At 33.6% G+C, this 27,994-nt stretch overlaps 1 non-coding gene and 1 pseudogene across 1 annotated transcript; both read right to left on the reverse strand.

The window, feature by feature from the left end:
* Positions 1-10: 10 nt before the first annotated feature.
* Positions 11-27,994, reverse strand: LOC105709664 (UDP-N-acetylglucosamine transporter-like; annotated as a pseudogene).
* LOC135277832 (U6 spliceosomal RNA) lies at positions 21,060-21,166 on the reverse strand. Its single transcript, XR_010345415.1, has one exon. It is a non-coding gene; the product is annotated as a U6 spliceosomal RNA (small nuclear RNA).

Genomic DNA, 27,994 nt, shown 5'->3' on the forward strand with positions numbered 1-27,994 from the left:
TAGTATACAACTATGCTTTGGAGGGATTTCCTGCAGGTTTGGGATCATAACCACATACAAAAGTAGCTGTTATTACAAGGATGGCTCCAAGGAAAAAGACACCGGTTGGCAAAAAATCTTGAAGTCAAAAATAGGAGATCAGTGTTGCTAATATTATAGATCAAGAGGTTGCAAATCCTTTAAAAATATTATCTTCATACTTAATAACAGCAGCTATTACAAGGCCTCCAAGTTCCTGAAGAACAACTACTATCCAGGTCAGTCGGTTAGATCCCTGAAAAAAATCCATTCTTTGATACCAGTTCTCTATCATGAATGTATATACCCACTAATCCAAATATACTTCCAGAGAACCCAAGCTGAATGTTTCTTATCCACACCGATTGTTTTGTTTCTTTTAAGATTTTCTCAAAGTAAACCCCACCAAAGCCACTTGAAAGACATGCTGTGAGAACTGCCATTTGTCCTACAAATTGAGAGCCAGCTGAAAGTTCCTTAGAATCAAGCTGAGAATCTGAGGGCCACTGTACGAAAGCAACTCCTGTCATCAAAATGACTATGGAGAGCCACTGGTATACACCCAATTTTTTACTAAGCACAGACACAGAAAATAATGCTGTTGTAAGAATTCTCAACTGATATGTGACCTGGTCACATATTCTGAAAAGTATATATCCCTGATGGAATAGCAAGCTTAAGTGTTTCCTTTCTTTTCTTTTTTCTTTCATATATATATATATATACACACACACACACACTTAAGTTCTGGGGTACATTATAGGTATACATGTGCCATGGTGGTTTGCTGCATCCATCACCCTGTCATCTACATTTGGTATTTCTACTAATGCCATCCCTCCCCTATTCCTCCACCCGCTGCTATCCCTCCCCTAGTCCACCACCCCTCGACAGGCCCTGGTGTGTGATGTTCCCCACGTGTTGTCATTGTTCAACACCCACTTATGAGTGAGAACATGCGGTGTTTGGTTTTCTGTTCTTGTTTAAGAGTTTCCATAGGTTTATTAAGAATTTCATCATGTAGTACTCGATTCAGTGCTCTTAGACTACATTCTCCCGTGCAACTTGGCTAGCTTAGCCCACCACCTGGGGCCGCGGTTCAGCTCCCCCTGGCACCCCAGGCTGCCGAGGCCGCTGGGTCCAATGGGACCGCTGACCTGCAGTGCTGCCAGCTCCCGTCGCTTTAGCCATAGTGGCTGCCAGCTCGGTGCAGCCTAGGCATTTTCAAGAAATTTCTTTTACATACCTACTACATACCTAAAAATTATTCCTTATGCCACAGTCAATATTGAACCTCAAAGATAGGTTCCTGCTTTCAAATATTTCTTAAAATGAATGTGTGAATGCAAACATCAAATAAGCAGACAAGTTCCAGGAAATGATTAGTGTTAAGCAGAGGATTAACATAGGGTGATGTGAGCCATAGGAACCTGGTGGTTGATTTTCCTTTAGTGATTAACAAGTTTCTCTCTCAGGATGTGACAAATAAAAAATAAACAAATAAATGACAAAAAGATCTAGTAACAGCAGTAGAGGAAACAATCCAGAAAGCAGAATGTATATTTGGCTATGTCAGCAAAGAATTTGGTAGAGTCAACAAACAGAGCATTAGGAGTAATAAGTAAGTAGAAGAATAGTATAAGAAGATATCAGACAGGTGGTTTGTGGCCAGCTCCTTTAGAACTTCATAAGCCAGGTTAATAAATTTGTATTTTATTTTATGTTATTGGAGAGTTTTAACCTGGAGAGCAGACTAAAGTGAGGTTCTAATGACCATAGATAATACAAATCTATGGTAAAGATTAAGTTTCAAATAAATAACTTCTAAAACTTGCAATATAAAGTTACTTGTTTAATAATTCGGGGCATGCTTGCACAGTAATATTGTCACTCTTAAGCTATTCACTAACCAACTGTATCTTTATTTAACAAACAAGTTTCAATTCAATATGTTGGCATACAAGGATGTAGCAGACACAATTCCCTTTTTCATAATATGTACAATCTATTAAGGAAAATAAGAAGTGACATAGTAGAAATTTTGAGAGAATTGGCAAATTTTTGCCATGTAATTTCACAGAAAAATGATATTATTTTGCATTTGAATAATGTCAAGGAACAGAATATAAAAATCTCTTAATATATAATCAGGTAGCCTACAATTATCCTCAATTCATGACATAAGTCGGTTTAAAAATTTCCCTTAACCAAATCTCTGAAAAAAAAAAAAAAGTGTAAAAAGTTACCTAAATTAGAAGGTATACAACAGTAACTCAACAACACAGAATATAACCTGTAAAATATATTTGATGTCAAATGGAAAAGTGAAACAAAAAGGAATCAAAACAATTACAAAATAATTCAAGATAAAATGATATACGAGTCAGGCAAAGGAGATCCAATATGCAAGCAACAGAAGTCACTGCCAAGCAAAATTAAAGTAATACGACAAAAATATTTAAAATTATACTTTATGATACATTAATACAGATTTGAAAATACATTTTGAAGGAGCATGTCTTTTCAATAGCAAAATAACAGAGAGAAAGAGCTCTCCTAGTTAAAAGGAGGTATGGGATCTAACAAACAATCGTAATATGCAGGTTTTGTTTTGATCTTAAAAAGGGGAAAAAATTAGCCTAAAAGTCATTTTTAATAAAGTAGAAGATATTTGAATATAAACTAGAGATAAGAGGAAGGCACATTATTATTAATTTTATTAAGTATGATATTATTGTAGCTAAGTAGGAAATTCGTAGTTATTAGAGATATATATATATACTGAAGGACTGCATAAGTATTTAATGACATGATGCCTAATATTTATATTAAAAATTCAGCTAAGAGAAACAAGAAGAAAAAAAATAAATAAAAAATGGCAAATATCTTAAAAAAATTAAATACTGGGGTTCAGTGTATTATCTCCCTAATTTGGGTATGTTTGAGGATTTCCTTAAAATCAAAAATGCATATATACATGAGAAAACACATTAAAAATAATGGAAACTTACTTGAAAATTGGTTCATAACAATGTGGTATGATGATTCAGAATACAGGCTAATGTTTAAAATTAGAAGTCACATTTATTCCTTCCTAACAAGCAGGAGGATGTAAATGCAGTCAAGTTTATAGTTTTAATGGAACAGTAGAATTTCATCTACAAACTAGTGTGTGTGTTCTGTGTGTGTATGAGAGAGAGAGAAGAAAAGAGAGAGAGAAGATTGGATGCAGAAAGTGACAGGTGAAATACTAGCTCTGAAGAATTAAAAATAAGTATCGAAGTTTGTCACTGTACCTACTGGGGCTTGGAAAGACGTGACCTGGCAGATATCAAAGGATTGATGGTCATGTTGAGTAAGTCCATTGTGATGTAAAATGTTAGTTTGCTTTCAGTCCAAATTCAAGAATGTTTAGTGTTCTATGGTGGGGAGGTTGCAGAATGAGTAGTTGGGTTATATTAATCCAAGGATTGATATAATAAGACCAATGCAAAAGGTAGGGCAGCCTGCCACGGAATTTGAAAGTATTGAGAAGACTGTGACTGAAGCAGTGGAGCGTGTAGTATATAGTCATTATATTAAAGACCAGAAACAGTACACAATAAATAAAGGTGTAATGGAAATACAGGTAACATAACTGGTATGGAAAATGGAGGCACTTATTCTCTGATTCTTACCTAACAAGAACAAGGAAGAAATAATTAGATACTGAAGAAAATTCAATATTTTGTAATATTCACTTTGACTTCAGTTTTAAAATCCAGATTGTAAATATCATACTTTCTCTCTTCTCAGAATAAATAAACACCAGAAGAATGAGAAACAACACAAACAAAAATACAAAGCCTATCCTCAACAAAACTAGTAGCATTTATCTCAAAACAATGTGTAAATGCAACTAAACGGAATAAATGTCCAATAGGGTGTTAGAAGATGCCAACCAGGAATACCTTGCTATATCAGACTTAAAGATTAAATCAGTGTTTAAAGTATTTTGTGCGACCTGAAAGGCCAAAAACAATGCTGTACAGTAGTTAGAATGTCCTTATTTCTGTTTTCGTTGCTTGTTTTATTTTGTTTTTTAGCATTAAGAAGCAAGGAAGGCAGAACTAAATAAGACATATCATAGGTCATGTCGAGTGTACTGTCTTTTGAGCACTTTCCCTAGTCTATCTGTTTTTTTCTTCTCAGAAAAAAAAAATCAAGTTGCTCACCACTAGTTTTCAACATCATACTTAAAGTCTTAACTAATGCAATAAATAGGAATAGAAAATAAAATATATATGGATTTGGAAGGTATCTCTGTTCACAGGTAATGTGATTGTCTATGTGAAAATTTTGAAAGAATTGACCAAAAATACCTCCTGTATCTAATAAATAATTAGCAGGGCAGAATACAAACTTCATACAAAAATGGCAACTGCCTTTTTATATACCAGCAACAAATGAGTGGAATTTAAAATTAAAAACACAATACCATTTATATTAAAACCCCTAAATGAAATATGTAGGCATAAATCTAAAAAAAACAACTTACAAACTCTATATGAAGAACTTAACTCTAGTGAAAGAAATCAAAGGGAAACTAAATAAATGGAGATGAATTCCAGTTTCATGGAAGGAAGACAATATTATCAAGACCTCAGTTCTTCACAAATTGATCTGAAGACTCATAATCTAAAATAAAGTCCAAGAAAGTCACTTTGTGAAAATCTCCAAACTGATTTTAAAATTTTATAGAGAAGCAAAAAATCCAGCATAGCCAACACAATATTTAAAAAGAAGAACAAAGGCCAAGGAATTACACTACCTGACTTTAAAACATTCTGTGAAGCTGCAATAATCAAAGACAGTGTTGTGCTGGTGAAGCAATAGACAAATATATCATTGGGACACAAGGGAGCATCCAGAAATTGACTCACATAAATATAGTCAAGTGACCTTTGACAAAGGAGAAAATACAGTACAATGGAACAAAGATAGTCTTTTCAACAAACGGTGCTCAAGCAACTGGATATTCACATGCAACAAAACAAGAGAATCTAGACACAGACCTTACACTATTCACAAAAATTAATTCAAAATGGATCAAATAACTAAACTATAAAAGTCCTAAAAGATGATAACATTAGAAAAGAATTAGATGGCCTTGTGTTTGATGATGCAGGATACATGCAATACCAAAGGCAATGACCAATGCGGGTGGAAAAGAAATTTGACTAGCTGGACTTCATTAAAATTTGCTTTGCCAAAAACACTGTCAAATGAATAAAAAGACAAGCCTCAAACTGGAAAAGAATATTTACAAAGGACATTTCAGATAAAAGATTGATATTCAAAATATACAAACAATTGTTAAAACTTAACAATCAGAACAGAAACAATCCAATTAAGAAAGCAAGCCAAAGATCTTAACAGCCACCTCACCAAAGAAAATATACAGATGTCAAAAAAGCATATGAAAAGATGTTCCACAACAAATGTAATCAGGGGAAAAAATATTAAATTAAAACAATGAGATACTGCTCTACACCTGTTAGAACTGTTAAAATTAAGAGCACTGACAACACCAAAAGCTGGTGAAGATGTAAAGCAACAAGGTCTCTCATTCATTGCTGGATGGACTTAAAAAATGACACAGCTACTTTGGAAGGCAGTTTGGTGTCTCACAAAACTAAACATAACCATAATATACCAACCAGCAATCAAGGTTCTTGAGATCTACCCAAAGGTGCTGAAAACACATTCACATAAAAACTTGTGCATGGATATTTACAGCAGCTTGATTCATAATTGCCAAAACTTGAAAACAATCAAGATGTTATTTTAATAGATGAAAAATAACATTTAACAAAATTTGTCAATATGCAAAGGTCAATATATAAAAATATTCCAAAACTGGAAAATTAAAATTTTTTAAAAAGTCCATTTCCAATAGCATAAACAATAATCCTTGAGAATGAATATAAAGAAAGTATATAATATTTGTTCACTATGAATTATAAACACTGGTAAAAGAAAAGTAAATAAAACCAAAATAAAGAAAGCAGGTTCTATCATGAGAAAGAGTTGTAATTGTTAATTTAAGAATTCTTCATAAATTTTTCTGCAGTTTAAAAGGAATTCAGTTGAAAATTCTAGCATATGTACTTTTACTTTCAGCTATGATAGATGGAAAAACAGGGGCCAGATTTGCTTTCTCACCTGAAAAAAAAAAAAAAGACAAAGTATGTGAAGCAATGTTTCATGATACTGTATAAAAACTGACAAAGGCAATTATCTTGAGAGGCAGGCAACACATTAGAATAACCCTTCCATTGCTTCAGTTTACTGCCTTGTGAGGGTTTTCAGGCTATGGAGCAGGACGGGCAACGAGGCAGACTGCCTGAATAGAGCAGGCTGAGCTGAGACTGCAGAGACCAAGGCGGCTACTTGCAAAAACAGAGAGGAGAAAGCCGCACAGCGAGAGAGAAATCCAGACACATGCAAAGAATCCCCTTAAGTATTCAGCTGAGTTCTGTCCAGTAAATGCTGTGAGGAAACAGCCTTACAACAGGAAAAGAACTACCCAAAAGTCAGTGCCTGACATTCAAAGGGCCAGAAATAATGGCTATTCTCAGGAGCTTGACTGAAAAACCTCACTTTTCATTGTGCATAGACTATAAAACAGAGTATTGGCTCAATATTGGGAAATTAGCTCTAGAAATTAAAAAAATAATAATTTAGGTGGAAGAAAGAAGATATCACATGGAAATCTGTATCTCCACATAGAAATAAAGAACCTGGAGAATAACTAATAATAAATGATTGAATATGGAATTTTTTTTTAATTATTTAAATCCCTTAAAAGATAACTGAATGTTTAAACATAAACAATAATAAAGTGTTTATCACATATTTCTGTTATTTGGGTTTATTTGTGCCTGAACTCATTTGTACCCTGTCTTTGTTATGATAGATTACTATAGGGGCCAGCAAATATTCATATTTAGTAGGTATGATAAGACCCAGCTCACTCTGGGTAGTTGTGGCTGAAAGGTTACTTGATGTCCCATGGCTGGGTTCTTCATCGCTGTCAGAGTGTGGAAGTACACAAGGAACTGTTTTTCCAATACTGTACAATTAATTGTTGCAAGTAATAGGCCTTTACTTAAAAATTCTACATACAACTGACATTCTCTTATTGAAGATTGACATAAAATTTATAAGATTTCTGCCAAATTGCCCCAGCAGCCTAGGAATGCATAAGAAAAATTTCCTACTCTAGACCAAAAATCAAAGCTACGTGAATTTCTTGTTAATCAGTAAATTGGCTTACAAGTGTATAGCATGCTGTCTTCAAAACCCGAACAGTCATTTTGCTTTGTTCCTGGTGACAGGAAATGTACAAGGCAATAATTTGTACTGTGCAAGGGTTGTTCCAGTATGTCTATATTTCATAGATCATTCCCCACAACATTCACTGATGTGGGTGGTTACCTAAGGTATTTTTGGTTTTTATTGTTGTAACCAATCGAGTTGTAAGGACAGTGCCACACTCTGAGACTGAATAAGGAGTCCTTTATTGCCAGCGACTGAGAGATGGCTAACGCTCAAAATTCTCTCAGCCCCAAAGAAGGCGCTTGATTCCTCTTTATACCTTGCTTAGAGAAAAAGGGATGGCAAAGCAGAATTTTACAGAAGAACAAGAAGCAAGTTAGTAGGAGGAAGCTGGTAACCAGGAGGCTGGAGGTTCCCATAGTTGCTGGTTACCAAGGGTATTTCCATACAATCATCAAGGGGAGTGGCAGAGGGGCTCTCCATACAATCAATCACCGAGGGGTTTTTTTCACAATAGCAGGTAAGCTTGCCAAGCAGGATGCGGTTACATCAGTTAGAGGTACTGAGAACAGCATGACCCAAACCGCAACAGTTCAAGGCTCTGAGTACAGTGTGACCCAGTAATGCACCTGAAGGGGCCATGGCAGGGAGGGAGAAGCTAAGATGGAGCTTGTCAGGCTCACAGCTAGGATGGAGTCAGTTAGATTAGCACAAGTTAGGCTAACACATTATCTCCCATCTTCTACAGCATATATGTCTTATTATAGTCTCCAATGTTCTTGACATTTTTTTGTTAAGTCCAACTAATATGATAGAGTAGATATACTGGCTGATATAATAATATAGTATATAGTATGATGTCCTATATAATGCCCAGCTGGTTCAAGTTTCTCCAGAATACATAGTGACAGAGGACTTGGGGAGTCAAAAGCTTTGCAGAAAAACTCTAAACAAAAGCCTTGCAGAAAAACTCTAAGTATATATACTGTTTTTTTTTTAAATGGGTCAAAAAATAAAGTTTATTAACATAATGCCTGGTATATATTCAAACTTCAATAGCTGTTATTACTCTCACTGGCAAGAAACAAAATTTCAAGGGTTAAATCTATAACTTTTCTGAATATTTTATAAAATCATGCTGATTAATTTTTTATACAGTATTATTTTTATATGGTATTACCATTCAACTTGTCTTTTCTACATTTCACATGACAATATATTTTCAGAATATCAACAAGTTTTTGAGAGTATAAATAAATTCCGACTTTGCTAAAATAGGCCTCCAGTTCCCCTCCCTGTGTCCATGTGTGCTCATTGTTCAAATGTGGTGTTTGGTTTTCTGTTCTTGTGTCAGTTTGCTGAGAATGATGGTTTCCAGCTTCATCCATGTCCCTGCAAAGAACATGAACTTATCCTTTTTCATGGCTGCATAGTGTTCCATGGTGTGTATGTGCCATATTTTCTTTATCCAGTCTATCCTTGATGGGCATTTGGATTGGTTCTAAGTCTTTGCTATTGTAAACAGTACTGCAATAAATATATGTGTGCATGTGTCTGGCTAAGATGGCCAAATAGCAACAAGTTAAGAATATACACTGTTAACCAAACCATGTGAGTATAAGCTATTTCTGATCCTCATTCCCGACAGAGATGGAAAAGAACTTATTTGCTTACAAAAGGACACGCAAAAGATTGAAGTAATATTAATCTAACAAGGATAACACATGACAAACAGCTGCAACTAGGGCTACTACTGAGTTTCCAGTAGTCTACTGTCTACTGTAATACTTGGAGATATACTTTTTTTTTTTTAACAGCTAGGCTGTTAGAATAAATGGTAATAAGATGGGAACCCTCTTTTGAAACTTTAACTTTTTAGGGGTGGCATTAATCTCTACCACGTTTCCAAGAACATAGTATCATTTTTTATTTATTTTTTGGCAAAGGTAGAATATTTTTCGGGTCCTTTATTTTTTCTCCTCCACCTTATAATAACATTTGTCCTATAGTCTAAGTGGGCCATCTATGAACCACACTTGGGCTAGGAAATCTTTTTTTTTTTTTTTTGTTAATGTTTTGTACACATGCTCCTTCTGAAATGGGAGCCAACAGAGTGCTCAGACCTCAGGTATCAATGGGAACTCAAACTCTGAATCAAGAGGTCTTCAACACATCTTATGTCATTTTCTAAGTGTAATTTAGTAAATGACCATAGGTCCATTTAAAAAAGGACTTGGAACTCATTATTGCATATACTTGAAATAGAAATCCAGCATTCATTTTCATGGGAATCTCTCTTCTTTTTCAGACAAAATATTTTACATCTGAAAATGCACTCAGGTTCAGAACATATGCACAGAATCATGACTTTTTGTTGGAGTCACTGCTTTTAACCTCTTGATTATCTATCTTTAATTGCTTTTAATTCTCTACCTTGTTGTGTGAACATCTATGTTGCCACAAATCAATCCATTTTATATTAAGCATTTCTATATGTCTAGTGTATTAGATAACCATGGCTGCATGACTACGGCTCTGAACTTGACACTCATTGTAATGACTTCACCCAACTACAGCTTACAATTAAATACTAGATAATAACTCTATTTTTTTGAGATCCTGCTATCTGTATTACTCTCAGAAAGCCTATTTTATCAATCAATAATTTAAATAGAATAAAATTATTTTATTTATTTATTTTTGTGAGATGGAGTTTCACACTTGTTGCCCAGAAATGGCAGGATCATGGCTGACTGCAACCTCCACCTCCCAGGTTCAAGCAATTCTCCTGCCTCAGCCTCCCAAGTAGCTGGAATTATAGGCATGCGCCACCAGGCCTGACTAATTTTGTAATTTTAGTAAAGACAGGGTTTCTCCATGTTGGTCAGGCTGGCCTTGAACTCCCAACCTCAGGTGATCCACCTGCCGCAGCCTCCCAATTGCTGGGATTACAGGTGTGAGCCACTGTACCCTGGCAATTATTTAAATTATTAATTTAAAAAACCTGGCCACTGAAAAATGAAAAACTGGGTTTGCTCAAGAAATGTTAAAGGGTAACTAAGCTATACTAACAGCTCAGATTGAATAGTGTTTTTAGCAGGAGAGCATTTTATACTCTACTTACAGTTTGATTGTTATGATCAACCATTTTCCTTGAGAAATCAGCACTCCATGTATTCTCAAAGCAGAAAAAGCAACTAAAGTGAAGACCCCTGCTGCCAAAGATGCTGCTGCATGTTTTACAGTTCCAAGATTGATACAAGTCTGATTCTGCCTGGGTCTTTACTTTAACTTTTTTTTTTTTTTGAGATGGAGTCTCCCTCTGTTGCCCAGGCCGGAGTGTAGTGGCGTGAAATCTTTGGTCATGGCAACCTCCACCTCCCAGGTTCAAGAAATTTTCCTGCCTCAGCCTCCCACGTAGCTGGGATTACAGGCACGTGCCACCACACAAAAATAATTTTTGTATTTTTAGTACAGAGTTTTGCCATGTTGGCCAGGCTGGTCTTGAACTCCTGACTCAGGTGATCCACCAGGCTTAGCTTCCCAAAGTGCTGGGATTACAGGCATGAGCCACCCTGCCTGGTCTACTTTAACTTTTAAGATAACTCATTGTGAGAATTATGTTTCTATTGGACTCTAGTAACCTCCAGAGATCTCCTTTAGATTACCTTCTTTTAAAGCGACCAACACAATGGTAAAAATTCCTAAAAAAGGAAGGAATAAGAAAATTCAAATTCATGAACATTTTTGGTTACTTTCTCAGTGTGTGGCAGGACATTTCTAAGCACTAGAAATGCTAAGATAATATCAAAAAGGAAGAGTCAATCATTTACATAACTTCAATAATTTTTAAATTAATTGATTTCCATTGTAGAGATTGCTTTGAAGAAGATATTAGAAAGGATAGATAAAACTTTGGATCTCTGAAACAGTAAAGATGGTCACCTAAAATCAGTTCAATAGGTTTAGCCTTGGAAAAACCACCCATTCCACAGACAATAAATGAAAGAGAAAATGAGAGAGCAGGAGATAGAAGAGATTCCATGGAATGAAAAATTTAAACAAGTCAATAGAGAACTAAAAATAATTGAGATGTTGGTGATTCCTAACTTGCGGTTAATGAGTTATGATTCCAACATTTTTACATTAATACATTATGAATATTGAATGTTTAATATTCATACATTTATAATACATGTATTTTTTAAATAAGTAAGGGTTAGTACTATTTGGAGAATTAAGTACTTGACTATTTCCCAAGTAAATTTGCTAAGAACTTTATTTTTCTGATTATAGTCTGGATTGGATTTTATTACTGTAATTAGTTTTATTCTTATTCAATATTTTAGATTTGATTTGCATTCTGAAGCATTTTAAGGCATAATATTCTACTAGGTAATTTTATTATAGAAATAATTATTTATATCCCTTCCCTACATTTTTCTGCTTTTCTTAATTAACATATGTATTTTTTTTTTTTTTTTTTTGAGATGAAGTCTCACTCTGTCACCCAGGCTGGAGTGCAGTGGCAGGATCTTGGCTCACTGCAACCTCCACCTCCCAGGTTCAGGTAATCCTCCTGCCTCAGCCTCCTGAGTAGGTGGGATTACAGGTGTGTGCCACCACGCCCAGCTAATTTTTGTATTTTTGTAGAGACGAGCTTTCGCCATGTTGGTCAGGCTGGTCTCAAACTCCTGACCTCATGATCCACCTGCCTCGGCCTCCCAAAGTGCTGGGATTACAGGCATGAGCCACCATGCCCAACCAATTATCATACGTAATCTTAATGTTAATTGGTATGTGCTTCCATGTCTCTAAGATTGCAGGACATGCTTTCATGGGAACCTTTTTATACCTTCACATTTGTTACTAGTCTGGATATTATCACCCTAGGTTTTATAAAAATGGTTTTTTACAGTACATTGTTTTATTTTTCCATTGCAATTGCTTTCAGGCTTCTATTCTAATTAATACTTCATTTGTAGACACCTGAAATTCCTCTATTTGCTTTTGAATATATGAAGTTTAAAAGTTTTCTTTGGATGCAGAGAGAAAGTAGAAATCACAATCACTTAAGAGACCCTCTGCTTCAAGGAATCATTACAACAAAAATTGAGAAAACAAAGTGTTTCCTGCTGAGAGCAGATTTCAATGAGTAGTTGTGTATGGGAGAAACATGATGACATTTGACAACTTTTTAGCAACTTCTAATCATGTTCTTGTTCGTGTTGTTACCGTATATTAAATGAGTTTTCAGTTCTTCAAGACTTCCACATTCAAATATAAATTCAAACATTCTCTATGGATAAATACAAATTGATTCAGGATTATTCATATCTGCTTCCTACATTAGTACAAATAATTGAGAGCTAAATTTTACCTTACAGAATTAATTAACATTGCAAATCTTTTGTAACACTATTGAGTTTTCAGGGGAAACAGAAGATGTTGTCTACCTCAGCCAATTTACCCCATAAATTAGAGATGTGTAAATATATATATATTTATATACACACACACACAAGAATTCAAAATCAAGAAGCAATTTTTGTAATGTAATTCTAGCTGAAATTAGAATCTGGGAAAAAAGCATAATATAAAAGACATTTACGTAGAAAGACACAGGAGTTTACAAACAAAAAAATTAATTTTGTAACTATGTTTTTAACATAAAGTCTAGCTCTTTGTGAATATTTTCATTAGGATTTTGCTTATAATAAACCTAAAATATAATCTTGAATTAGGTTTCAATCTAAATTTAAATTGTGCATGTACAAATTGTTTTATTTGGTGTGGCTGAAAACACAGAGTGATAGAGAATGCTCTTATATGAGATGTGCTCCATAATCTAATCTTCAAATATTATCAATTTTTGGAGAGTCTTTCACTGGATAATTCTGAAAGCAGAGTTTCAAGCACAATGTCTTGATTATAATAAATTAAACGAATATTTCTATTAATCCTGCAGAACTATTTATATTATTTGCATTTTAAATTATAAGTACATGTGTGAATTTCATATTATCTTTTTGGACAATTTTATTGTTATATTTCAGACTGCTAGGGTATATAAGAAAGGGATAATTTTTGTACAGATACTGTCATAACCTCATTAATATATGTTTATAATTATAATGCCCAGGGTTTCAAGAATCTCATGTAATTTTTAAAATTTGATTACAACATCAAATAGCATAAGACTATGCTTATTAAAGAGATGCTAAATTAGTTAAAAGTACTAAATCTGATTGTTTACTTGTATCTTCATTAATATAGCTGAATAAGATTAGATGTTTATTTTATTTCTATAATAGGTAAAGGTCAATAGGTTATATGAGGACTAAGTGAGACTAGAAACTAGAAAACATTGAAATAGAGAAAATTATAAGGTGTCTATGCATATTTTCATAGAGAAAAAAGTTGATATTTTGCTTTTTCACAATGTAAATTTTATAAGACAGGTTTTTGGAAAAATTAATATGTTCTCAAGAAAATATGTAATTTCTAGACATTTTTGCCAAAGTTTACTTGCTATACAATTTACATTTTAATTGTATTTTGTTTTTATCCAGCTTTATTGAGGTATAATTGGTATACAAAAGACTGTACATATTTAATGTATGCAGTTTGGTGAGTTTGCACATATGTATGCACTTATATTACCCTCACCACAGTTCTCATAATAAACACATAACCTCTAACAGTTTCCTTGTGTCCCTTTGTTCATTTGTTTGTTTTTGTTTCTGTTTTTGGGGGGGTAAGAACACTTAACATAAGATCTACCCTCTTAATAAATTTTGAAGTACACAATACCTTATTGTTAAACTATAGGCATTATGTTGTATATCAGATCGCTGCTTACCTTGTATAAAGGTAACATTATATCTCTTGAACAGCTCCTATATCCCCAACCCCCAACCTCTTGTAATTGCTATTTTACCATTATTGAAATACAACATTTTGCAAAATTATTAAGAATCTTAAGAGATCATTAACATATTAGAATAATATATTTAAGAGTGAAGATATTATTTATATTTAAAAATAATTATTCTTTTTAGTTAAGGCTCAAAGCAAAATAAACACAAGTTGCTTTCTAAGTAAATATTTTTTCCCTCTCTAGAAGTCATGTATTTGCATATATGTATATTTGTGTGTGTGTGTCTGTGTGCATGTGTGCCTGTAAACACAAAATATTTACATGTAGATATATATTCAGACCCTGGACAATTTTAAACATAAAAGCTGTATCTGATCCAGAAGTCTGGCATGGGTGTGTGTGTGTGTGTGTGTGTATTTGTACACACATATATAATCAGCTTAAAACATGACAGTGATTTTATTTATCTTCAACTCTTTTCAAATTTGATATCCATGTAAGTAGAGATTATATCCATTTTGTTTGATGTTATTTCCCCAGCACTTAACAGAAGTTCCATTTCTTGATTAAATGAGCATGTTCTGCATTCTACATTACTGCTTCTCTTTCCATAGAATCCATTCCAATCCAATAGATAATTATCTACTACTTAAAAATTGGGTTCATCAAATATAAGAAACATTTTATGGGCATAATTTCTCTCACATTTTTGTGATATTTATAAAGTTTTTTTAAAAGTACTTCATTCTTAGTAAAAGGAATGATTATGCTGCTGTCTTTGGAAACAGAGTTTTTAGTTGTGAGGAAAAAGAAAGCAGTATCTTTTTTATTTTCTTTTTCTCAGCAATTTAAAGTAGAGAGAAATAATTACTAAGAAAGACGGGTTTAAGATGATCAGGATTTAGGCCACATGTACTTTCTGACTTCAGGTAGTCTCTAAACTTAGCTTGGCTTTATGCATAATACAAAGGATTGTTTTCACTGATTTTCTGTAGGTAGGTTTGCAAATACATGCACGTAGTGATTGGCAGCAATTTTTCTTAGCAGCATCTTCTCTCAGTAACATATTCAGAAATGTAAAAATATACTCACATTTATTTTGTCATAATCAGAGGAAGTATAAACTTTTATACTTCAAGAAATGTTTTTTAAAAATCTATATCATCAGTAAAAGCATATCACAATAATTTTGCTTTATCTTATTTATTCACGTGAAGCTGATGAGACATGGGTAGAGAATTCACTGATTATATTTTGTTAGCAATGGGTTCACATTACTCATCTCTTCAATTCTTTTTGCACTAATCATAGTGCAAATGTATTTAGTGGAATACATTTAGTATTCCAAATTCCAGTTGTGGGTAGCATGTGCTCCCTCAGGACGAAGGCAATTAAGAGGAGTTTGTATTGCATTGTGGGTGAGCCTGTGTACTCTGTAGTCAATCTGTCCAGGTTTGATATTAAATGGATATTAAATGGAATGTATTTAGTGCAAGTAAATTTGTAAATTATATTCATCATGATCTAGTCAAGAGGAATTCTTATTCCTACCTACTCACATGTAGCAGTAATTGTGTTAGAATGTATCAGTGTGTATGTATTTGTACATGTGCATATATTTGTATATATGCATATAACTGTGTGCATGTGTGTATATAAATATATACATATAAGCTTTATCTATCAATCCATGTATTTGTCTCTAAATATGTGCACCCACAAACAGTATATGAAGTTTTTAACATGAACTATTTATATGTTTATATATAGTTTATTTATGTTTATTTATTAAACATATACATGTTTAATATATGAGTTTTTAACATGAACTATAGTAACATATAATTCTATTATATGACACAGTTTTAAATATTACTCAGCATGTACGTTTTAAATGACCTTTAATTGAATTTAAAAGATGAAATTTAAAGAATAGCAATTACAATTTTTCTCCCTGGCACTAAAAAGAAACAATTGAAAGATTCAGTCTGCTTAGCTATTAAGGATACCATGATCAAAACAACAGTGGTCTTTAGGCATTTCTTTTTTTCTTTTTTTTTTTTTTTTTGAGAGAGGTCTGGCTCTGTCACACAGACTGGAGTGCAGTGGTGTGGTCTCAACTCACAACAGCCTCTGCCTTCTGGGCTCAAGTCATCCTCTCACTTCAGCCTCCCGAGTAGTTGGGACTAGAGGCAGGCACCACCACACCAGCTAATTTTTATACTTTGTGTAGAGACAAGTTTTCGCCATGTTTCCCAGGCTTGTCTCCCCCAGTGGAGGCATTGCATTTTGTAAGGAAAAAAATCTGATAAAAATCTATTTACATAAATAACTACCTGAATAAAATATTGCTTAGGTTTTTGTTTTCATTTTCAAATATATTTTTTATTTTCCCAAATGGCTTGCTTTTGAAAAGTGAATAATGTATATTATTAACAAAACAAGTAAAGATGCAATATTGTAGTCCATGTGCAGAAAAAATTCACTATTGCCAAATCAGATATTCAATTTAAAGATTATAGAATTGCATTTAGAAACAGAACAATTTAGTATAATATATTCCATGAATACATAATTTTCACCAGGTCAGCCCCTTCCTTTTTTGATTTTCTCTACAATGCCCAAATGAGCTCTTTGCTTTCTATTTTGCATCAAAGACAAATTACTTCCTTCCTGTATAAGGAATATAAGAATATAATGAAACTCAATGTCATTTAGCCAGCCATCAGATTATAAAGATCAGCCACTACAACTAGGTTTAAAAACTTTCTCAGATAAATAGCACCCATTTTGTCCCTTTCTTGATTTAAAGTAGAATGGAAGGAGATAAAATTACAAGCAAGGGTTCACTACATAATTTTTGCAAACATCTAGGAAAGTAATTTTCAAACATTTTCTGTATGTTGCCCATTTACATGGGAAGCAATTTTATTACTAAATGATAGAAATACTTGATTTTCATAAATTAGCATGTTAAAAAGCGTACACTGGAAGTCATTGAGATTTTGAATTTGAGAATTTAGTAAAGTTTCTTCCTGTTATATAGCATTGCAGGACTCCTATAACACATTCTTTCTATGAATGGAAGTTCCAAAACTCTTCAGAGAATGTATCCACTACTGAACTTGCTTAGTTGCTTTTACAATTACTTTTTAAAAAATAACAATTTAATTATATTTATCATTATAATCTCTGTCAGATTTTTAGCAAGTAGATATGTCAATTTGAAGTATTTTTACCTCTAGTTCCCAAGACATTTATCCATAAAAGTGTGGTTTTTCAAACAGAAACACGCCATGTCTTAAACAGTTGCAACACATATCCCAGGCTACCCTACTTGTACTAAGGCATGTTATTAGTTATTTGCTGCATGGTGTTTCATTAAATATGTTGCCTATTAACATATTTTTTTTTAAATACCTTTCTTCTGATGGTCTCTGTATAATTCCAGTCCTCACTGCCTACCAGATTTGAACTACTGCTATGATTGGATCTTCCAGTATTTTCTACATTTTTTCATTCTGAAAACTCCCTGGATCATGCTTTGATAGAAAGAGATAGGCCGGGCACGGTGACTCAAGCCTATAATCCCAACACTTCCAGAGGCCAAGGAGGTTGGACAGCCTGAGGTCAGGAGTTTGAGACCAGCCTGGCCAACATGGTGAAACCCCACCTCTACTGAAAATACAAAAATTAGCTGGGCATGGTGATGGATGCTGTAATCCCAGCTACTCAGGAGGCTGAGGCAGGACAATCACTTGAACCCAGGAGGCGGAGGTTGCAGTGAGCCAAGATTGTGCTACTGCACTCCAGTCTGAGCAACAGAGTGAGACTCTGTCTCCAAAAAAAAAAAAAAGAAGAAAGAGATACTCCTTTGCATTGTGCAAAGGATTCTTTCGTAATTAACTCTGAGATAAAAAACAATTCGCATTATTCAAAGGATTAAATGTTTTGTCATTGTGCCATTTTCAAAATAATTATTTTGTGTATGTTGTTCAGGAATTTCAGTCATTTGACTTTATTTGTACAATATTGGGTGAGCATGAAATGAATATTTTATTCTTTTCATACATCCCAATTTTCTTCTTTATTACAACCCCTTTTGCACATGCTTTTTTCTCTTCCTTCTTTCTGAAGCATTGTGCACATTTTTCTCTTTGAAGGTGTGATTATTTTAAACATATATTATTCATTTATGCCATATTTGATGATTTAAGTTTTCTTGCATGAAATTTTTTGATTTACAGAAATGAAAATTAAAGTGTCTCATAATAATATCAAGAATAAGAGCATATCCAATGTATTGAATACTGTCTGTGAAACAGACACTATGATATTTAGATATACTTACTAATTACATCTTTATAATACATTAAAATATTAATAATGCAAATGTTAAATTAACAAATTGGAAAGAAACTTTGCATTGAATAATTGGATAGTTTTGTTTTATTGAAATTATGTATAATCTGTAATATATCAAAAACTAGGTGCTTGATAAATATTAACTCATATACCCCACATGACAAATATGAGGTCATTCATTATTATTACTACACACTTTTTATAGATGAGGAAAATGCAGCACTGAAATGTCAAACAAGTTGAGTCTCTAGATCATGTAACTAATATCAAACCTGGACAGATTGACTACAGAGTACACAGGCTCACCCACAATGCAATACAAACTCCTCTTAATTGCCTTCGTCCTGAGGGAGCACATGCTACCCACAACTGACACCTCCTGCTTTGTTTAAAAACAAATGAGGGCACCAAGGAGATACAGTAAGCATATATGGGCACACGGTTTTACAAAGTTCCAAAAGACTGAGGGTTAAAGACAACATTTATAATTCCTTTTGCAAATAATTGTGACTTCATAACAGAGAAGAGATTGCTAGATGGTGCTAAAATGTAAACTAAAATATTGTGCCATTACTTAAGAGATGAAAATGATGTAGCCTTAATAAGGGTTCAAGCACACCATATTGAAAAGGAAGAGATGGAATTCGCCCTAAAATTAGTTGGTTCTGTCATTATACCTCTAAATTAGAGAAAACTTTATTAGGTAAATCTACAAACTTAAGTATTACATGAAGAGAAAAGCAATAGCAGAAGAAATATTCAAACACAATAATAAAAGGGGAGTGGCTCACATTTAAGTCCCAAAGCTTGACTGGCTGTGTCATTAAGGTGGCACTCTCCCATACTGGGTGCACACTATCAGGTCTACCTGGAAGTTTCTCCTTTCAGATATTTATATATTTCATCATTTTTGGAAGACCTCTCTCTGTATGAAGCTACACTGTTGGATGCTGCCTTATATTTTTTCAATTTTTTCTGTTCCTCCTCCCTAGTCCTTACTTACACTTCAAGACCCATTTGGAACCCTACGTGTACTTAAGTTCTCTCATATTATCACAATCTAATTGTATATTTTTGTCTGCATTTCTATAAGCAATAATGCAATTATGATTTAATTGTGTTAAGTAACAACATATTTTCTTATGTATTTATAGTTTAATATAACTGCCTATTTTAAATGTTAGCAGTCCTTTGTCTTATTCTATCTATATTTTTGGTTAAATACTAAGTGTATTCCCCACAGTAGATTTTCAAAAAAAAATATTTTAAAAATTATTAGTGTAACTTGACATTCCCAAGATATATATATATATCAGGTTTAAAGAGTGTCTCTTCTTAAAAGCTTTTTACAAAATGATTTATCATAAAAAAATTTGTCAACAATTTCTCAAAATGTATGTACCCTTGTGGTGGCATAATAATAGTTTCCAAAGATGGCTACATACTACTTCTCAGAACTTTTCAATATGTTATGTTATATGTTTAAAAAGGGCTTTCTATGAATGATTCAGTTAAGATCTTGGGATTCTAATTTAATCCTGGATTATCTGGATAGACAAATCTAATCTCATGGATCAGTAAAAGCTGGGACTCTTTCCTGGCTGTGGTCAGAAGGAAAGAATGGTCAGAGAGAAGCAATGTTTCTGGCTTTGAGGATCCAAGGAGATAAAGAATCAAGAAATGTGGGTGGCCACTAGAATTTGAAAAAGGCCAGGGAACAGATTTTTCCCTATAAGCTCCAAAAAAATGCAGCTCAGCTGATACTTTGACTTCAGCTCAATGAAAACCCCATTAGGTTTCTGACCTGTAGAACTACAAAATAATACATTTGTAGTTGTTTAAACTAATAAATTTGTAGTAATTTGTTAGCACAGTAATAAAAATCTAATACAACTACAATAATAAAAAAAAATTTTTTTACACTAATAAAAAATTCCATATAGTCCGGTTTCTTTTATGTTATGATCTTTAAATCACAATCATTACCTCAACTTTCTATGTCATATGACTGTCACAAAGTCTTATGAAACTGTTACCATCTGTACTTGAAGAAGTGTCAGCATGTAAGTTGGATATAAGGGTTGAGAAAATTTTCTTCCAGTTTTTGCATAACAGGTAGTAAAATACATGGAAATTCTTTTCATAAATTTTCCTGGTCGTGTTCATGAAATTCTCTCTCTCTCATCAATTGCTCATCTATCTCACTAATCCCTCTTTAGCTCTCTCTAGCTATCTCCCTCTTTACATCTGTGCATCCTCTCTACCTCTCCTCTCTCCATTCTATCTCTCTTACCTCTGTTTCTCTCTCTTTACTCCTCTTCTTCTTTTTCTCCTCTATCTCTCCCCTCTCTCTTTCTTTTTCATCTCATCTCTCTCTCTCGCTGTCTTCATCCATTTCTGTTAACAAGCTGGTAATATCTGGATACCTGTAAAATTTTGAAGTTAAGAATCTATCCAAGTTTTTTTTTTTTTTTTTTTTTTTATGGAACGCTTCACGAATTTGCGTGTCATCCTTGCGCAAGGGCCATGCTAATCTTCTCTGTATCGTTCCAATTTTAGTATATGTGCTGCCGAAGCGAGCACTCTATCCAAGTTTTAACTGAAACAAGTTATGCCCAAACTGGGGAGCTTTCCAGTTTCAACACTCTCGTTTGTTGTCATTGATAACATGTCCTACACATATTGGTAATCACAGCTCTATCTCTTTCACTTACCTTTTATCTGCTCTCCCTTCCTGTGTTTCAATTTCCTAAAATAGGTGACTGTAATATAATTTATTTTCTTTAACAAAATTATAGCTGAATATGACTAAATTCTAAGGTAAACAAAGCTGACTACATTCTTGTTAATAATCACATGATCTCATGATTTTCAAATGTTGACCGTAATCAAACAAAAAGTGACTAGCCCTCTTTTGCCCACTTGTTTCTGGTTTTGATCATTGTATGCGTGTCTTCTCTTTTGAAAGTCCTACACGTCTCCCACCTCTTGCCTCATCTCTTAAGCTGTCTGTCTAAGATCTATCATCTAATTGAGACTTTATTCCCATTTAAAACTCTATCAGAATTAGTCTACACAGATTTTTTAAGAAAAGCAAAATAAATTATTTTAAGCCCCTAGAAGCATATTTGGAACTATCTTTGATTTTTCTATTAATTTTTGCCTATTCCAGCAAAAAGAAAAACTTAACTTTTTTGTACTCTTTAACTCAATATGCTAACATTAAGTGTATCATAAACACAGAAAATCAAATTCAATAAAAAGTACTTAAAATAAATATTCAGTAATATTCCTTAAAATTTATAAATAACAAAACTCATGTCTTACTTTATTTTATAAATATAATATAAAGTTACTCATATTCATTCACCAAATTAGTTACAGAGAAACATTTTTTAGAGAGTGTCCATTAATGATGAGGTGCACAAACTCCAGATGGAGGCTATTAGCTTAAAACCTTGGTTCTAACTCAGACTGGCTCTTTGGTCAAGGGGAAGTTTCTCTGTGTTCTCTCCGTGTCTTGGCTCTTTATTGAGTTCCTGGGAGAATTAAGTGAATTAATATACATTAAGTCCTCAGAACAGTATAAATACACAATAAAAAACCATCATAAACAATAGGAGACGAATAATGTAAAACAGCAGCTGGAACAGGTATTAGATTACATAGCGATAAACTGACGATGAACAGATAAGACTAAAATTCATGTTTTCTGGACGAGAATGGCATATAAATACAATGTGTCATAATACATTAATCTGCCTTATTATCAAAATAAGTATTGCTGTGATCTTTACCATCAATGAAGCAATACCACAAAAATCCCTCAAAGTAGTGAAAATTCAAAACATGTCCAGATAAAAATTGCTTTTATATTGATGCCACCTCTAGGGATATGTTTGGAATTGAAATTCTTGTTTTTGATCACCCTGACATTATTGTTCATTGGAATGAACATGAGAAATTGCTCATCAAAGACACATAAAATTTCTTAAAAGATTGAAATTTAAAACCCATCCCTGGAGCTTATCTGAATATTGAAGCAATTTCATAGCCAGGGTTTGAATTTAATCCCTTATGGATTTTAAATGAGAATTATTTCCACACTGCTTACACAGTAAAATAGGAGGACTCTCAGTATAGAAATAATGATATTGAGATGGTACAGAATTCAGATTTTCCAAATGAAATAATAATATATAGTATATGTACCACATTTTTCTGATGAACTCCATGTTCATTTTAATGCTCAAGTTTATAACAAAACAATAATAGAATTAATACAAGATATTGTTTTATTCAATCAGATTTTTAAACCAGAATGATAAAAATGTAACATTTTTCTGCAGACATGAAAATAATGCTAGAGAAGTACTTATTTTTCTATTCCTTTCATGGATTTTTAAATGATAATTTTACATGATAGCATAATATATTTATAGGTAATATATAATCATGTCATTCAACTGTTAATATATTTTCTAAAAGCATAGTTCATAACACTAAATTAACATGACTGAAAGAAAATATCAAGAATATAGATTAGACCTAACTATGAATATGTTTCCTTATTTTGTTTTATTCATATAGGTACAAGTTTTAGAGTAGACAACATGTGCTTTATGTGCATCTCTAAGAAAGAGCTTGAGGCATTGCTGCTCCAGGCCACTGAAATGAATCAAGGAGGAATAATCATTAATTTGACAAATATTTTTTAAACACATGTTAGGCAAACCTATTGTTGTGGTTAATAAAAATAATTCTAACACTCAAATTCGAAGAGAAGGAAAATAAAGAAAATAATGTCATTTCTTAATACATTCTGTAATGAGCATAAATAGAAAAAAAGAGCATGTAAGGGAGATTCAGGAAAGCACTCTGCAGGAAGAGATAAGAGACACACACTGGCCAGAAAATAAACAAGGAAAATCAAGTTAATGGGGTGTATTTGGGCTGAAACATAGCCAGGGAGGGAGATAATGGTTTGTAAAGAGCTCAGGAAGACGGCTTTCGACCAGTTTATATAGCCTCAGAAAGGCACATTATGTTTGCTCTCAAATTACACAAGAAAGTCATGAGAAAAAGGTTTTAAGGACATCCGTTACTGATTTAATTTGCATTTTAAGAAAATTTCTGTGACAACCTGTGAGAGTATCTAAGGAGTTTGCCTGTGGAGGGGATTGTCAGCGAGGAGGTAAGGAGGGAGGCCAGTTAAGAGGCTCTTGCAGTGTTCAACTGCAAGAGCGAGTAAAATCATGAGAGGCACAATTTGTTTTTGTTGTTTAAAAACTCAGCTGGCAGCCTGTTTGAGAAGATATAAACTTGATATTGGTATATCTAAAAATTGAGCCACATATTTCAGTAATTCACCAAAAGAAAAAAGGATACTTTTTAGTTATAATGAGAAATATCTTTTTGTTATGTTATGGTTGAGATCTGTGTTACCACCAAATCTCATGTCAAATTGTAATCTCCAGTGTTGAATGTGGGGACTGGTGGGAGGTGATTGGATCAGGGGAGTAGTTTCTCATGAATGACTTAGCATCACCTGCATGGTGCTGTTCTTCTGATAGTGAGTGAGTTCTTGTGAGATCCGGTCATTTAAAAGTGTATAACACCTTTTCTCTCTCTCTTGTTCCTTCTCCCACCATGAAAGATGCCAGGCTTCTCCTTTGCTTTCTTCCATGAATGCCTTCTGCCTTCTTGAAGCTTCCCCCAAAGCTAAGCAGATGCTAGTCATGCTCTTGTACAGCCTGCATGTGAACTGTGAGCCAATTAAATCTCTTTTCTTCATTAATTACCCAGTCTTAGGTATTTGTTTTTAGCAATGTAAGAACAGAGTAACATTCTCTCTGTCCTTCAGACTTGATTCAGATTGTGATTTGTCTTCCTCTGTATGACCAATAAAATTGAATAGCTGAACTTTCTAGAAGGAGCTGTTATAACACTGCAGAAGAGTTTTTAGAAAGATATTCAATAATGACTCTCAAATGTAATTTATCAAAATTCTTCCACAAAAGAAAATTTTAGAAGTTCAACATGTTAATATGTGCAGAGTCATTTTATATTCTAAAAATTCTTAATTCTGACTCTAAAAAGTGGTTATGACTTACTTGTAACTTCCAGTGTAGACCCAAGAATGTACAGGGTAGTATACATTAACTTCCAATAGTGACTCTGCAATTGTTAATTGTGTGACATTGGACAAGTCACTTGGACAGTTTAGCTTTTCTCAGATTCTATTTCCTTACCTATAAAATAGAGACAAAAATAGTATCCCTTTCAGAGGGTTGTTGTAAGGTTTACATTAGATAATAGTTAACTTAAAAAAACAGAGTATAACATATAACAGTGACTTAATAAATATTAGTAATACTATTATTTACATTTGTGTATCATTTATACTCCTCTATGTATATACAAATTCAAAATTAGTTTTTCTGACAGAAAGAACATTTATATAAATTAGTTTAGAAAACAAAGCAACTTTTTGTACGAATCTTTTTATAAGGGTGAACAATAGAGATGGTTTAATGATTTTGCTGGTACTTTTAAATGTATTACTTTTCTATTGCTCCTACTACAAATATCCACAAAATTGATGCCTTAAAATAACATAGATGTTTTTTAACCTTACAGTTTTGTGGATTACAAGCACAACATGAGCTTCACTGAACTAATACCAAGATGTTAGAAGGGCTATACCTATACTGGAGACTCCAGGAGAGAATTCCTTTCCTTGTTTTTTTTTTCAGCTTCTAGAAGTCGTCCAGATTTTCTGGCTTGTGATTGCCTTTTTCTCTCTTCAAAGCCAGCAATGATGCATTTTTCTGTGTCTTTCTTCTATAGACACATTTGCTTCTGACTTCTGCATCCCTCTCGACATATAAAGGTATTTGTGATGAAAATGGGCCCACACAGATAACCCAAAATAATCTTATTTTAAGGTCTACTGATTAGCAATTTTAATTTCTTCAGCAACCACACCATATATATATATATATATATATATATATATATATATATATATATATATATATAGTTGCCATCTAAACCTAATTTATTCTAAGGTTCTAAGAATTAGGAAATAAACATATTTGAAGAGCCATTATAGAACATTATATATAGAGAGGGAGAGAGTTTTCGTGATTCTGATAATAGTAATTCCTTTATATGATAGTTGTGTCATTTAAAAAATCAGTTCTACCTTTTTATTTTGCATTCTGAAAGATAGTGAGAAATGTCTTTTTGAAACACATTATTTATTATGAGTGTTTATAAAATGATACATTTGACACATATAGAAGATAAAGGTTAGTAACAAACAACTAACGTAGCAGACTCTAAATTAAACTGCCTCTCTGATATATGCTCATTATGGTACAATTAACATATTTATCTTATCATTTACATCAACTATAAATTATCTATTAATATTCCCTTTGAAAAATTATAATATGTAATTAAACATGTAATTATTTTTCGAGCAAAATAACTAAAAGAAAATGAAAAAAGGACAGATTTGCTTCCTAGGAAAAACAGGCAAAACCTATTTTGATCACAGTTGAGATTTCTGCTTGGGATTTTTCTAGTCAGAATTTTACTTTATTATTTTACCATCTTAGCGTATTTAAAATACAAATGTTTACTCCATTTGTATACATATTAAATTATGTTCAGTGTCTGTTAACATTTTGAGCTCCTTAAACTAGTGTATACACCAGTTACTAGTCGATGGTTTGATGAGTGGAGATAGGAAGAACAAAACAAAAAGTTCACTTTCCTGGAATGTTAATTTTACACAAAATTTTGTCTAAGTGGCTAAGTATCACTTTTTATGTTTAAATTAAAGAGTTGTTTCATAAAATACAATGCAATATTTACGTTTTCATGACAAATTCTGTCTACTGAGAAATGCATTCTTTTAATGTAGCAAATTTATGTTGTAACTTGAAGAACTATGCCTGGGCATGTTTATTCTTTCCTGCCAGGAGAGTACCTGTATTAATCCATTTTCACATGACTATAAAGAACTACTTGAGCTGGATAACTTATTAAAAAAATAAGTTTAATTCATTCACAGTTGCACAGGCTGTACAGGAAGCATGGTTGGGAAGCCCTCTGAAAAGTTATAATCATGGCAGAAGGGCAAAGAGGAAGCAACTACATCTTACCATGGTGGACCAGGAGAGAGAGTAAAGGGGGACCTGCTACACACATTTAAACAATCAGATTATGTGAGAACTCCATCACAAGAGCAGCAAGGGGGAAATCCATACCCGTGATCCAATCACCTCCCACCAGGTTTCTCCCCAGTACTGGGGATTACAATTCAACATGAGATTTGCGTGGGAACACACGGCCAAACCATATTGTTACCCCTGGCCTTTCCCAAATCTCATGTTCTTCTCACTTTTCAAAATCAATCATGCCTTCCCAAAAGTCCCCGAGAGTATTAACTTATTTCAGCATTAACTCACAGTCCAAAGTCTCATCTGAGACAAGTCAAGTACCTTCTGTCTATGAACCTGTAAAATAAAAAAGCACGTGAGTTACTTACAAGATACAATGGGGGTACAGGTATTGGGTAAATGCTTCCATTTCAAATGCAGAAATTAGACAAAACAAAGGGACTAAAGGCCCATGCAAGTCCAAAACCCAGCAGGGAAGTCATTAAATCTTAATGCTTCAAAATAAACTCCTTTGACTCCATGTCTCACATCCAGGGCACACTGATACAAGGAGTGGGCTCCCAAGGCCTTGCACAGCTCAGCCTCTGTAGGGATGCAGGGCACAATATCCCAATGCTGCACCAGCGGGACCCTGGGCCTGGCCCATTAAACTATTTTTCCCTGCTAGGGCCTGTAATGGGAGAGGCTCCCACAAGGTCTCTGAAATATATTGGAGGCCTTTACCCCATTGTTTTGTCTATTAACATTTGATTCCTCTTTATTTATGCAAATGTGTGCAGCTATCTTGAATTTCTCCCCAGTAAATGGATTTTTATTTTTTACCACTTGGTCAGGCTGTAAATTTTCCAAACTTTTGTGCTCTGCTTCCCTTTTAAATGTAAGTTCTAAGAACATACACTTATATGTATGTACTAAAATGTAACTTCTAAGAACATACACTTATATGCATGTACTAAAAGATGATCTAAAAGATCATCTTTTAGTACATGCATATAAGTGTATGTTCTTAGAAGCAATCAGGACACTTCTTGAATACTTTGCTGCTTACAGATTTCTTTCACCAGACACCATCTCACCAATCATCTCTCGCAAGTTCAAAGTTCCACAGATCTCCAGAGCAGGGGCATGATGCCACTAGTCTCTTTGCTAAAGCATTACTCATTCCAAGAAGTTCCTTGTCTCCATCTGAGAGCACCTCAGCCTGAACTTCACTGTCCAT

This window comes from Aotus nancymaae, unplaced genomic scaffold (genome assembly GCF_030222135.1).
Source record: "Aotus nancymaae isolate 86718 unplaced genomic scaffold, 86718_ANA_hifiasm-v0.15.2.pri h1tg000033l, whole genome shotgun sequence".
In the NCBI taxonomy this organism is placed as follows: domain Eukaryota; kingdom Metazoa; phylum Chordata; class Mammalia; order Primates; family Aotidae; genus Aotus; species Aotus nancymaae.